Consider the following 13057-nt stretch of genomic DNA (forward strand, 5'->3'; position numbering starts at 1 on the left):
GATATAGGGGATTTTCACTTTTTGAGTTCATTTCTGGTTGGCTCAGGAGATCATTCCCCTTTGCAGCTTTACAAGAATATTTTAAATTTGGAACATAACAATAATATATTTAATGATCTAGCTAGAGTGAGACAGTAATATTTGATGGCCAAAAATACTTGTAATAAATGGCTATCTTTGTTTTTTGTATACTTTTTGTTAATTTCTTATGATCTTTAATTCCTCCTAGAATAGAAATTATGGGCAAGGAAAAGGTTCACATAAACATTGTGGTCATTGGCCATGTCGACTCTGGCAAATCAACCACAACTGGTCATCTTATTTACAAGCTTGGGGGTATTGACAACCAGAGTTGTAGAAGAGGACAAGGGTTCGAATCCTGATGAAGTCAGGCAATATCCTCATGCGTCGTGACCAACTGTAATTTCTCGATTTACCTCCTTATAAATGGTCGTGGGACCGATCGTGTGGGGCCGGTAGGATGACGGATTTCACCTTTTGCAGAAGAATTAGGGGTATTGACAAGCTAGCGTGTGATTGAAAGGTTTGAGAAAGAAGCAGCTAAGATGAATAAAAGGTCTTTCAAATATGCTTGGGTTCTCGACAAGCTTAAGGCTGAGCGGGAGCGTGGTATCACCATTGATATTGCTCTTTGGAAGTTTGAGACCACAAAATACTACTGCACTGTTATTGATGCACCTGGACACCGTGATTTCATCAAGAACATGCATGATCACTGGAACCTCTCAGGCTGACTGTGCTGTTCTCATTTTTTTTTATTTTATTTACAAGGGGTATCTGGGCATTTGGTGCTGTTCTCATTATCACCCTTGGTGTGAAACAGATGATTTGCTGCTGCAACAAGCTAAGGTGATTCACAAACTCAAAACTTTCAGTAAATTAATCTTTTAGACATGACTACAATCATGTAATTCTATTTGATCTTCCAATGATATATGGATATAGTTCAATCTCATTATTCTTTTCAATTTGTTGGTTGTAGGTTCAGATACTTGATATTCCTTGATATTTTGTATTGCATGTTATAGAAGGCCATTAGCTGGATGATTTCATCTAATCTTTTGATGTTTTGTTGTGTTTTGTTTTTAGATGGATGCTACTATCCCAAAGTACTCAAAGGCACGATATGATGAAAGAAATCGTCAAGGAGGTCTCCTCTTACCTTAAGAAAGTTGGTTACAACCCTGACAAGATTCCTTATGTTCCCATTTCTGGTTTTGAAGGTTATAACATGATTGAGAGGTCTACCAACCCTTCTGGACTGGTACAAGGGTCCAGGGCCGTCTCAAGGTTTCATGAGGCCCTAGGCCAATTTTTTTTTTTTGACCTTTAATATAATTTTTTTTTCACTTTTTTCATCGTTTTATATATAATATATTTTTATATAAAATTTAGTTTTCTAACTATTAATTTAAAAATAAATTTTTATATAAAATTTAATTTTTTAGTTTTCTGAAATGTAAAATTATTAATTAAAATTTTATATTTAAATTGTATTAATAATTTTTTTTAATTGATAAAGTTACTAAATTATTTAATCTTTTTGAGATATGATTGAACGTAAATAAGATTTTATTAATTTTAATTTTAAAAAATTTATTTATGCTGAAACTACATTAACAAGTTAACAATATTCTACAATATTCTATAAGTTATACATACATTAACAAAAGAATTTAATTTTTTGATAAGATTCAACACCTCAATAATTTTTTTTTATAATGTTGGGATCCTAATAAATTTCCATTAAAACTTCATTAAAATATATTTTTTAATATTAATGGGCTCTAATTTTTATTGGGGCCCTAGGCATAGGCCTTAATGGCCTATGCCTTGAGCCGGCCCTGCAAGGGTCCAACCCTTCTGGAAGCCCTTGAGTTGATTCAGGAGCCAAAGAGACCCACCGACAAGCCCCTTCGACTGCCTCTCCAGGATGTCTACAAGCTAAGATTGGAGGTATTGGAACTGTCCCTGTTGGGCGAGTTGAGACTGGTGTGCTTAAACCAGGCATGGTTGTCACTTTTGGCCCAACCGGTCTGCATGACCACTGAAGTCAAGTCAGTGGAGATGCACCTCACCACGAGGCTCTGCAAGAGGCTCTTCCTGGCGACAATGTTGGGTTCAATGTTAAGAACGTTGCGGTCAAGGATCGAGGCTTTGTTGCTTCCAACTCCAAGGATGATCCTGCAAAGGAGGCAGCTAATTTTTCATCTCAAGTTATCATCATGAGCCACCCTGGCCAGATTGGAAACGGATATGCCCCTGTGCTTGATCGCCACACCTCCCACATTGCCGTCAAGTTTGCTGAAATCCTTACCAAAATTGACCGGCGGTCGGGCAAGGAGCTCGTGGGTAGAAAATTTATTTATTTATTTTTAAATTTAAATTTAAAATAGTAAATTGAATGAATTAATGAGTTTGATTTATTTAAATTATAATTCAAGTTTAAAAATTACAATTCAAATTTAAAAATTTCAATTTAATCAATTTAAATTATAATTCAAATTTAAAATTTTAAATTTTTTTTTAATTTTTTAATAGATTTGTGGATTGATCCGCCTAATCTGTGAGTTAAGTTGGGTTAGAGATTTTTCAATTTGTCAAATTGGTGTGTTGATCTGTCTCGCCCTATCATATAATGGATTCGTCATGGGTTGGTCCGCCCCACCATGAGTTGTTCCATTTGATAGTTCTCATCAACGATGATATTTTTGTAAAAAATAATATAGGAAATAATTTGGAGTCAGGATGGTTCTGTTAAGGAAATTTTTGGTATTGGAATTAAGATAAGTGAGTTTAAAATTTTGTGATTATGCTGTTCCGAACAAAATTTGACGGATTGCTCAGTCTTCGTGTATAAAATCATAGCTGCCCTGTCGGTTTCTTGATTTCGCAACATCCAACTCAAACCCTCAAGATTCCTCCCTTCCGATCGAGAACGCCAGCATGAAGAGAAGCTACTGGGAGACGGAAATGGAGAAGGAAAATAAGAAGAAGAAGGTGAAGCTGATCACCTGGAAGTTGGGCAGGAAAGTCGTGGGCACCACTCCCTTGTTTTCAGCCGCCAATCGTCATGCCGGGCGTTGCCGCCCCTCCCTCCTCTAATTCTGGAACTCGTTCTACGTACTTTGAGTTCTGGGAGGCGGTTGCTGCTGGAACGGTGCGGCAGGTTGAGGGAGAAGCTGGCGCAGCATGGGTGTGTGCCACCCTGTTTCAGTGATGAAGAAGACTATCACGACCAGCGACGTCAACCTCGGGCAGCACCGCCTGTAGCTACCCAACAAACTCCTGGACCGGCTGCTGCTGTGTGCCGTGATGAGCGAGGCGGAGGAGGCGCGAACGAGGGAAGATGCGGGTCTGGGGGTGAGAGTCCTCGACCGGCTGGGGCGGGAGTATGAGCTGAGGCTGCGACTGGTGCACTCCATCGAGGCATACCGCGTGATGGCCGCGACTACACAAGGCTGGTGGAGGCCAACGCGCTCCGAGAGGGGCAACTGCTGGAGCTGACAGCTCTTGGCCTTCCGCCTCGACGACCAGCTTGGGCTAGCGGTGGTGGATCACGAAGAGAATCAGCAGAAGATGGAGGTGGCCGCCGGTTGTGGCGGCGAGCAGCAGTCGGCGGTGATGGGGTGGCGGCGGGGGAACGAGATAGTGGAGGCGGCGCTGACGCTGATTAGCTTGAGAAGGCCACTTCCTTCTCCTTCATGATCATTTGTAAGAAAATAAATCGAGAAGTTGCAGTTGACCACAATAAAAGAGGGCATTGCTTCGCTTCATCAAGATTCAATCCTTATCTACTTTAATAATTCTGTTCTATCGTAACTGTTCCGGCTAGATCCCAACGACAGTCAAGACACCAGTCAAGATTATGCCACCTCAACCGTCCCCCACCTTCCCGTTAGCTGAGTCCTGCCAAGAAGAACTGAACGAAGGGTTAGATGGGTGTCGGGGATTCCCGACAGGCCACTCCGACGCTCAAGTCAGTCAGGGTCCTTGAGAAAAATGAGTAGTAGTATTAAAAATTCGGAGAGTCCAGAGAGAGTGTTCATACCTCAAGGGGGGTTTTATACCTGCCTAGAAGGAGCGATCCGTTTTACTGAAGGTGGGTCCTTGTCGGGTGTTAAGCCGACAAACTCTGCAAATTATTGCCAGGTAAGCGTATAAGATGGCATCTAGGGGACAGGGTCTGCCACCTTGTAACCACTTTTTGTTTTAGCCAAGCGAATGATTTTTGCCTTTTTGCTATGAGTGGAAGTAGGCGAGGATCTAGGGTACCAGTCCTGATGACTGAGCAACCGTCCTCATCCTTCCTGATTACACGTGTTATTGTTGTCTAGCACCTTAGGAGAGGGGTGAGACAGCTAAGCAGATGGAGTGACTTATTATGTCTGAGCGAATCAGGCAAGACGAAGGCTGATCCTTTGAGGAGTAGACTAATTAATCCGAAAGAATAGTTGAGCCCTGGGGAATCAGGGTCACTGAGCCGATATAATTCTGCTCTTCTGAGTGACCAGAATGCCAAACCAGTACAGGGAGCTGAGTCCTGAGATTGCTGAACCAATATAGTGAGCTGAGCTAATATAAAGAGTTGCGCCCTGGGATTGTTGAACCAATATAGGAAGCTGAGCCCTAAGATTGCTGAGCCGATATAGGGAGCGGAGCCCTGAGATTGCTAAGCCGACATAGGGAGTGTAGCCATAAGATTGCTGAGCCAATATAGTGAGCTGAGCCCTGAGGTGGCTGAGCCAATATAGGAAGTTGAGCCTTGAGATTCCAGAACTTTTCCACATCATACTCATTCTTGACTTGACCAAGACTTTTATCGCCACGTGGGATTGCAGAATACGCATCGTATCAGTAACCAACTCAACTATTCCCAAGGGCTAAATTTATTTATTAATAAGTTTAGATAAAGTAGATAGATTTTGGAAGGGGTATGCTCCATCTCTGTCCATTTTGGCGCAAACTTTTGGGGCTAATTGCTCATGTAAAAAACAGAAAAATTAAACATATATATTTTTTATTTGAGACCAGTAATTCACTTCAGTAAAAATTAAAATTCGTCATCCCAATGGTCTCACACGGTCGACTCTATAATCATCTGTGAGGAGGTAAATCGAAAAATTATAGTTGGTCACTACGGAGAGGGCATTGTCTCGGCTTCGCTGAAATTCAACCTTTCCACTCCAATAAGTCTGCCCCGTACAAACCCACTCAATTATGCCCCCGAGGGCAAAATCAGTTATGTACAATTGCAAAAGTTGAAATGTGTCACTCCAACGGTTCTACACGACCGCCTCCACGATCATCTGTGAGGAGATAAATCGAAAAACTACAATTTGTCACTACGGGAGAGGGTATTACCTCGCCTTTGTCAAGATTCAACTCTTTTACTTCAACAAGTCTACCTCGCACTAACTAATTCAATCATGATGTTCTGAGGACAAAGGCAGTTATGTACGGTTTTAAGGATGAGGGACATCATTTTCTTAATCCATCGAATAAGTTGTAATATGGCAAGACAGTCCATTTAAATATTTCGAATTAAAAGATAATACAAATAATAAATTTTCAAATTATTAATATTAATAATACGGTTGGTGAGAGGGACTTGATTAGGGCAAAATTATAACTATTTGACATAAAATGATTAGGAAATGATTGTTCTTTGTTTACTAACTGTTCATTCAAAAAAAAAAATGATAAATCTCAGTCAGTCTCATGGACTCAATCCCTGGGGGTGGCCGGTCCGGTCTCACGGAAGTTTCCCACCGACTACCAGGGCAAATCGGGAAGCGCATACGGTGGCCAATCCAGATGCCTAGCATCCTTTGATTGCGTTCCCCATTTGAAGGAAAATTCTTGCAAATACGCCGTAACTGTTCATTCATAATACATAGGATAACCTACTTTAATAGGTGTTATTTTAATGTACCTATTAGATTAGCGTTGTATTTTAATTTAAAAATAGTTAAAATAAATTTAAATTCATTTTAAAATTTCAAAATTTAAAGCGACATTAAATGTCACTATGGAAACATCAAAACTTTGAATACGTTATGGATTTAGTATAAACACGTCGCCTTCCTCCATCTCTATCTACTATATGAAAATTCTTGTGTGCTTAGAAAAATAGTTTAAATATTTAATAATCAAAATGCCCATCGATCGTTGTCTGTTTTCATCTATAAATATTTAACAACATTGAGCAAAGAAATTTACTCTTTACAAATGATTAATCACAACAAATAAATGCTAAAAAATGTAAATGATATTATATTTTTTTCATAGCTTTTTCATTTTCTTTTGACATGATTTGAAGATTCCTCTTCTCGCATAAGAAGAATACGTACGCTGTCTTCGATCTTATCAACTCACAAATCAATATCTTCCTCTTCTTTGACATATTCAGCTTGTTAGATAAATATTCTAACAAAACAATATCTTCACATTTCTTAGTTTTTTTTTGAATGAGAACCTTGTTTGATATTGTTTTTTCTACAAATTGTTAGTAGGAAGGTACTAACGCTAAACTTCTGGGCCGGGTGATATATATATTGACTATTTTGGCTTATAAGATGATCGCAGTGACAATTCGAACAATGATAGACCTCAAACAAGTCCTCGAAACCTCGTTCCTTGTCCATTATAGTTAGTCTTGTCCAAATACTGAACGTCACAATGTTCCACAAGTTACATCCTCCTCATCTGTAACTTATAATATTAGCTTTTGACAACATTCACAAATTTGGACATTTTATTTCTCGGACCGATCGATTCCTCATGTCTTCCTAGTCCAAATGCTGTTGTGTTTCTGATATCAACTCTTGCTATTTAATCTTACTAATTTTCTTGGTTAAATGTTTTCCATATTAGTATTATTTACACTAGTGCCTGCCTCTTTTTTTGTTTTTCAAACAAGGGGCATAATATTTATTCATTTGGCCGAATATATTAATAGTTCAATCTTGGGCTTTTTTGTATCAGGTGTACTACTACAGTCTGAGCAGAGACAGCCAATCTGATCAACCAATCTAACACATCCAAGATTCTTACTACATCCCCTGCCATGAGGTGCCCTAACCAGGTATTTAACCTAATTTTCTAGAGATTAAATTTGTATTTTTGCAAAAACAAAAACCAAAACGAAAAGAGAGTTTTTAATTAATTTATTTTGATGTTTTTTTCTCCTTTGATATCTCTCGCAGGGTTGTGATTGTTGGAATTGAGGTTATGGAACAATTTGTCCCTGACTAGAATCTTTTAATTATATGTTTTTTTTTTCCTCTTGATTTTTGAGTTTGATAAGATCAAAGACAGCAATCTTCTTAGAAATGGAGAGGAAGGAATCTTCAAATCAAATCAAATAAAATGAAAATTCTGTGAAAAAAATATATAAGATCATTTCCATTTTTTTATTGTTTATTTGTGAAGATAAATCATTTTGTAAGGAGTAAAAATTTTTGTTCAATGTTGTTAAATATTTATAGATAAAAACAGAGAACGAATATTGTACTTGAAGCACATAGTGCTTTTTTTATGTCGCGGCACGGAATCTCTTCAAGAACCTCGTTGAAAGAATCGCGAGAAAAGGGGGAAGGGAAGTAGAATTGCGGCAAGCGGAATAGGATTCGGGCTCGGTTAGCTCACGACAAAAAAATTAAGAAAGAGAGATGTTACCAGGTATTAACAAAGATCTAGATCTGTTTCGATCGTTAAAATTAGCGACCGAATTCTATTTCGATCGCTAAAATTAACGATCGAAATAAAATTCTGTCGCTAAAATTAGCGACCGAACTCAAATTCAATCGCTAAATTTAACGATCAAATTTGAATTCGGTCGCTAAATCCAATTACGACAAAAATTTTTATGATTTTTTGAATCGGTCATTAATCGGTCATTAATCGAATTTAGCAACCGATTAGCAACCAAAAAATTGACCGCTAATCGATGTTTTTTTTAGTGTCTTATCACACACAAAAATCTTATCACAAGAAACTAAAATTGTCAAAAGAAACCAAGATCAGTCGCACCGCAATCTAATCATCGTCAAAAGAAACCAAGACCAGATAGAAAGTCAGCAAGATTCATTGAGAAAACACAAAGGCGAAGAGGAAGGCATCCGCCCCAAGGATTTTGAGGCGGAACGCATCCACCGGCTCCAAGAAGCTGCCATTGACCTTGAGGTCGGTGTTGAGGAAGGGGAGCGGCGCGCGGAATCTCTTCAAGAACCTCGCTGAGGGAGAAGAGAGGCGGAAACTTGAGAAGAGGGGAAGCGGAATCGCGGTGAGCGGAATAGGATTCCGGTTAGCTCACGACAAAAAAAATTAAGAAAGAGAGATGTTTACCAGACACAAGATCTCTTACCAGATACAAGAAACTAAAATTGTCAAAAAGAAATAAAGATCAAATTAAAAAGAGGAAAAAACTAATCTACGACGTAGATGTGGGCTTGCCCCGGTGGTGCACTGCAGCGGTGCTGGTGCTGCAGGCGACGGTGCTGGTGCTGCAGGCGACAGTGCTGGTGCTCCTGTGGTAGCGGCGACCGCGTCCGCAACGACGTCCACACACAAAAAAATTAAGAAAGAGAGATGCTACCATGGATTTTAAATGTGGATTGTAAATATAGATTGTATGAGTAAAAATTTTAATAATGATTGTATGTTAATTATCGGATCTAATAAATTTTTTAAAATATTAATGATGAAATTAGCGACCGAATACAAATTTGGTCATTAAAATTAGTGACAGAATTTGTATTCCATCGCTAATTTTAGCGAACGATTTAGATTTCTGTCGCTAATTTTAGCGATCAAATTCGTATTCGGTCGCTAATTTTAACAATAAAATTCTGTTATGATTTATAAATTTAGTGATTGAAATCAAATTCGATCGCTAATTAGCGACCGAAACAAAATTCTGTCGCTATTTTAGCGACAGAATTTTATTTCGGTCGCTACCGAATTCGATTTCGGTCGCCAAATCCAATTACGATGAAAATTTTTAACATTTTTTGAATCGGTCACTAATCTGTCGTTAATCGGATTTAGCGATCGATTAGCGATCGAAAAATCGGTCGCTGATCGATGTTTTTTTTTTGTAGTGAGATAACCTCGTTGCGGCAGAAGAGAGGAGGAATCTTGAGAAGAGGGGAAGCGGAATCGCGGCGAGCGGAATAGGATTCTGGTTAGCTCACGACAATAAAATTAAGAAAGAGAGATGTTTACTAGACACAAGATCTCTTACCAGACACAAGAAACTAAAATTGTCAAAGAGAAATAAAGATAAAATCAAAAAGAGGAAAAAACCAATCTAATCATCCTCGACGTAGATATGGGCTTGCCCCGGTGGTGCACCGCAGCGGTGCTGGTGCTGCAGGCGACGGTGCTGGTGCTCTTATGGCAGCGGCTGTAGCAGCGGCGACCGCGTCCGCAACGACGTCCACATACAAAAAAAATTAAGAAAGAGAGATGTTACCATGGATTTTAAATATGGATTGTAAATATAGATTGTATGAGTAAAAATTTTAATAATGATTGTATGTTAATCATGGGGTCTTAATAAATTTTTTAAAATATTAATGATGAAATTAGCGATCGAATACAAATTTGGTCGTTAAAATTAGCGATGGAATTTGTATTCCGTCACTAATTTTAGCGACTGATTTAGATTTTTGTCGCTAATTTTAGCGACCGAATTCGTATTCGATCGCTAATTTTAACAATAAATTCTGTTATGATTTATAAATTTAGCGACCGAAATTGAATTTTAACAATAAATTCGGTCGCTACCGAATTCAATTTCGATCGCTAAATCCAATTACGATGAAATTTTTTACGATTTTTTGAATCAGTCGCTAATCAGTCGTTAATCAGATTTAGCGACCGATTAGCGATCAAAAAATCGGTCGCTAATCGATATTTTTTTTGTAGTGAGATAACCTCGTTGAGGGAGAAGAGAGGTGGAATCTTGAGAAGAGGGGAAGCGGAATCGCGGCGAGCGGAATAGGATTCTGGTTAGCTCACGATAAAAAAAATTAAGAAAGAGAGATGTTTACAAGACACCAGATCTCTTACCAGACACAAGAAACTAAAATTGACAAAAAGAAATAAAGATCAAATCAAAAAGAGGAAAAAACCAATCTAATCATCCTCGACGTAGATGTGGGCTTGCCCCGGTGGTGCACCGCACCGGTGCTGGTGCTGCAGGCGGTGGTGTTGGTGCGGCAGGCGGCGGTGCTGGTGCTCCTATGGCAGCGGCGATCGCGTCCGCATCGGCGTCCATACACAAAAAAATTAAGAAAGAGAGATGTTACCATGGATTTTAAATGTGGATTGTAAATATAGATTGTATGAGTAAAAATTTTAATAATGATTGTATGTTAATCATGGGGTCTTAATAATTTTTTTAAAATATTAATGATGAAATTAGCGATCGAATACAAATTTGGTCGTTAAAATTAGCGACAGAATTTGTATTCTGTCGCTAATTTTAGCGACCGATTTAGCCCAGGTGGCCGCCGACTTCGCCTAGGCAGCCGCCGACTTCGTCCAGGCGGTCGCCGACGCCGACGCGGTCAGAGCACTGCTGCCTGCGCCTGCAGAAGAAGCAGCGCCTGCTGCAGAAGAACCGCCGCCGCTGGCAGAAGGATTAGCGCCGCCGTTGCTGGCAGAAGAACCACCAGAAGAACCAACTGCACCGTCGCCGCCTGGTGCACCACCGCCGCCGCCTGGTGGTGGTGCACCACCGCCGCCGCCTAGTGGACAATTCTATGTGGAATTAGACTGATTAGATCTATCTTTGTTTGTTTGTTTTTTTTTCTTTTGACTTTCTTGGACCAATTCTTTCTTCATTCCCGTTTAAAGATTCCCAAGACATTGCGACCCTTTGATGACTAAAGAATCAAATTCTGAAGAGTTTTGGCCGATGCTCGACTTGCAGAGGATCTTCGCCGCCGGCTGGAAGTCGCTCTTGTAGTGGGTCGATTCGTCGAGCACGTGATATCCCATCTCGAGGTACAGGCGGATGTGGAGTTTGCTGGAGAATTTCTCCTTCTTGTCGCCGCCGGCCTCCTCCTTCGAGGCGCTCGGCTTTGCTAAGCTGTACCACCGTGACTCAAACAGCTTGTTCTCTGTCTGCTTGTGGACGGCGGACACCGACAGGTTTAGCCGCCCGACAGGCTCGTCCTGGTTAGCAGCCACCCGGTCCTCGACCGTAAAGACGAGCGGCTCGTCGATCGGCTCCGACGCCATGAACAGGAATTCGTCGCCCCAGATTGGGTTGGTCGTGCCGGCTACTGGCCGCGTGCGGCGGACCTGCCCTTTCTGGTAGAATATTTCCATTGTGCTTAGTGTTTTTTTCTCTAGTGAAATTGGTTAATAATTATAATGCAAGAATGGTTTTTTTAACTGCTTACCAGCTGCAGACTTAAAGCCTTTGTTTTATGTTTTTTAGTAGGCTTGAATGCATCCAAACAACTAGAGAAGAAAAGGAATACGAGTTCAAGTATCTGTTAGTCTTCTACAAAACAAGACATTTTGAGAAGTTCAAATTAAGTGTGCAACCGATGCACTGCAACATAACAAGCTTTTGTCTTGTTTTCACACACCATCTTTATTTCTCCTTTTGACTCCATTTTTGGTCTCTCAAAGCTTCCGACACTCTCGACTGCTGCGCTAGCTGCAAGATAGAAGGATGACAAGATATTTTACAAAGCTTCTACTTTCCTAATTTTTTTCTATTAATTCTTCATTCTTGTTTCTTTTCCTTCAGAAATATAGATTGCACTCAAGAAAGATCCCCGATGGTTCAGCAACTGCCAAATGGCCAGTTGTATTCTTTGAAGGTCTGTGGATGCCTCCTGAAGACAAGACTTCCTCATCACCACCACACACTGTTTCTCAGTCTGGTTCTCCTCAAAGCCCTCTTCAATTTGCTGGCTCTAACTTAGCCATCGCCGTCACTGCCGGAGATAGCTGCCAGGAAGATGATGGAAAGTCTTAGAGCTTCAATTGGAGATCTTGAGCAATATTTGTGATACGGTAAGTCTTGCCGGATCTGACGTGGCGCGATCGGTCAATAGATTGCCCAGCCTGGCCGGCTTCGGGGCCCACGGTCAAGGTAGTCTTGCCCGGTCATGTGCGGCCCCACAGGTCAACAGACTGGCTGACATGGCCAGCTCTAGGGCCCATAGTCTCGTTGTCGGTATTCTCAGTTAAGAGAATCTGAGGGGTCTGATAGATCATAACCCGGAAGCTCAGCCCGTTCACCCGACTCAGCCGGAGTTCCCTTGCTCGGCCATCCCTATACGATGCACGGTTCACCCGGCTGCTATCGTCTATACCTTCTCCCGGATGTCAATTACACTGCTGGATCATCTTCCGGGAAACATACTCCCAGATCTTCATATTATGTCTCGGCCATCACTCCCTATCACCGGGACTGCTCGGCCGCATTGAACATTACCGTGCCCGAGCATCTCTGGCCTCCTAGACTCGCTTCCCAGGATACGCATTGGATAACCTGCTCACTGTATCCATACTGCTTAATTGCCCGGCCATCCCTCCGAGGCGCATGGCTTGCCTGGCTAATACTAAGCATAATCAGTCCCGAGCCTAATTTACCTTCCGAATGCAGTTCCCGGGAAGTACCCCACGCAATCAACCTAAACTGTGTTTATCGGCTCATTGTAGCACAGCTTGTCAAGTAGCCCGGCCATTCACCCACGGTGTCTGGTTCACTCGGGCGACACACACCCTACTTGGTCCCGGGTAAACCCGATCGCTGTCGGTCCCAGATATCATCCCACTCCGATAAGTAATTCTAGCTCAAGTCCGGTTAACACTACAGACAAAAGAACATGTGAACTGGTATGCAGGGAAAAGGTTGCGCTCATGTCCTCACGATCCTTCCCTCCGTGGCAGTCATCTTCCCCTTTTTTGGCTAAACGACAGAAGCCGGGTACATCGCCACGCTGGAAGACGGTTATCGACAGGTCGCCCTTGTCCCTCAGATGCCATCCCTCTGGCGCAGGTG

General features: G+C 41.1%; 1 pseudogene; it reads left to right on the plus strand.

Moving 5' to 3' along the window:
- Positions 1-239: 239 nt before the first annotated feature.
- On the plus strand, positions 240-3126 carry LOC141816752 (elongation factor 1-alpha-like; annotated as a pseudogene).
- Positions 3127-13057: the final 9931 nt, after the last annotated feature.

The sequence above is a fragment of the Curcuma longa genome, unplaced genomic scaffold (genome assembly GCF_044706935.1).
Source record: "Curcuma longa cultivar G26 ecotype Majalengka, Jawa Barat unplaced genomic scaffold, ITB_CL_G26_1.1 contig_17957, whole genome shotgun sequence".
NCBI classification, from domain to species: domain Eukaryota; kingdom Viridiplantae; phylum Streptophyta; class Magnoliopsida; order Zingiberales; family Zingiberaceae; genus Curcuma; species Curcuma longa.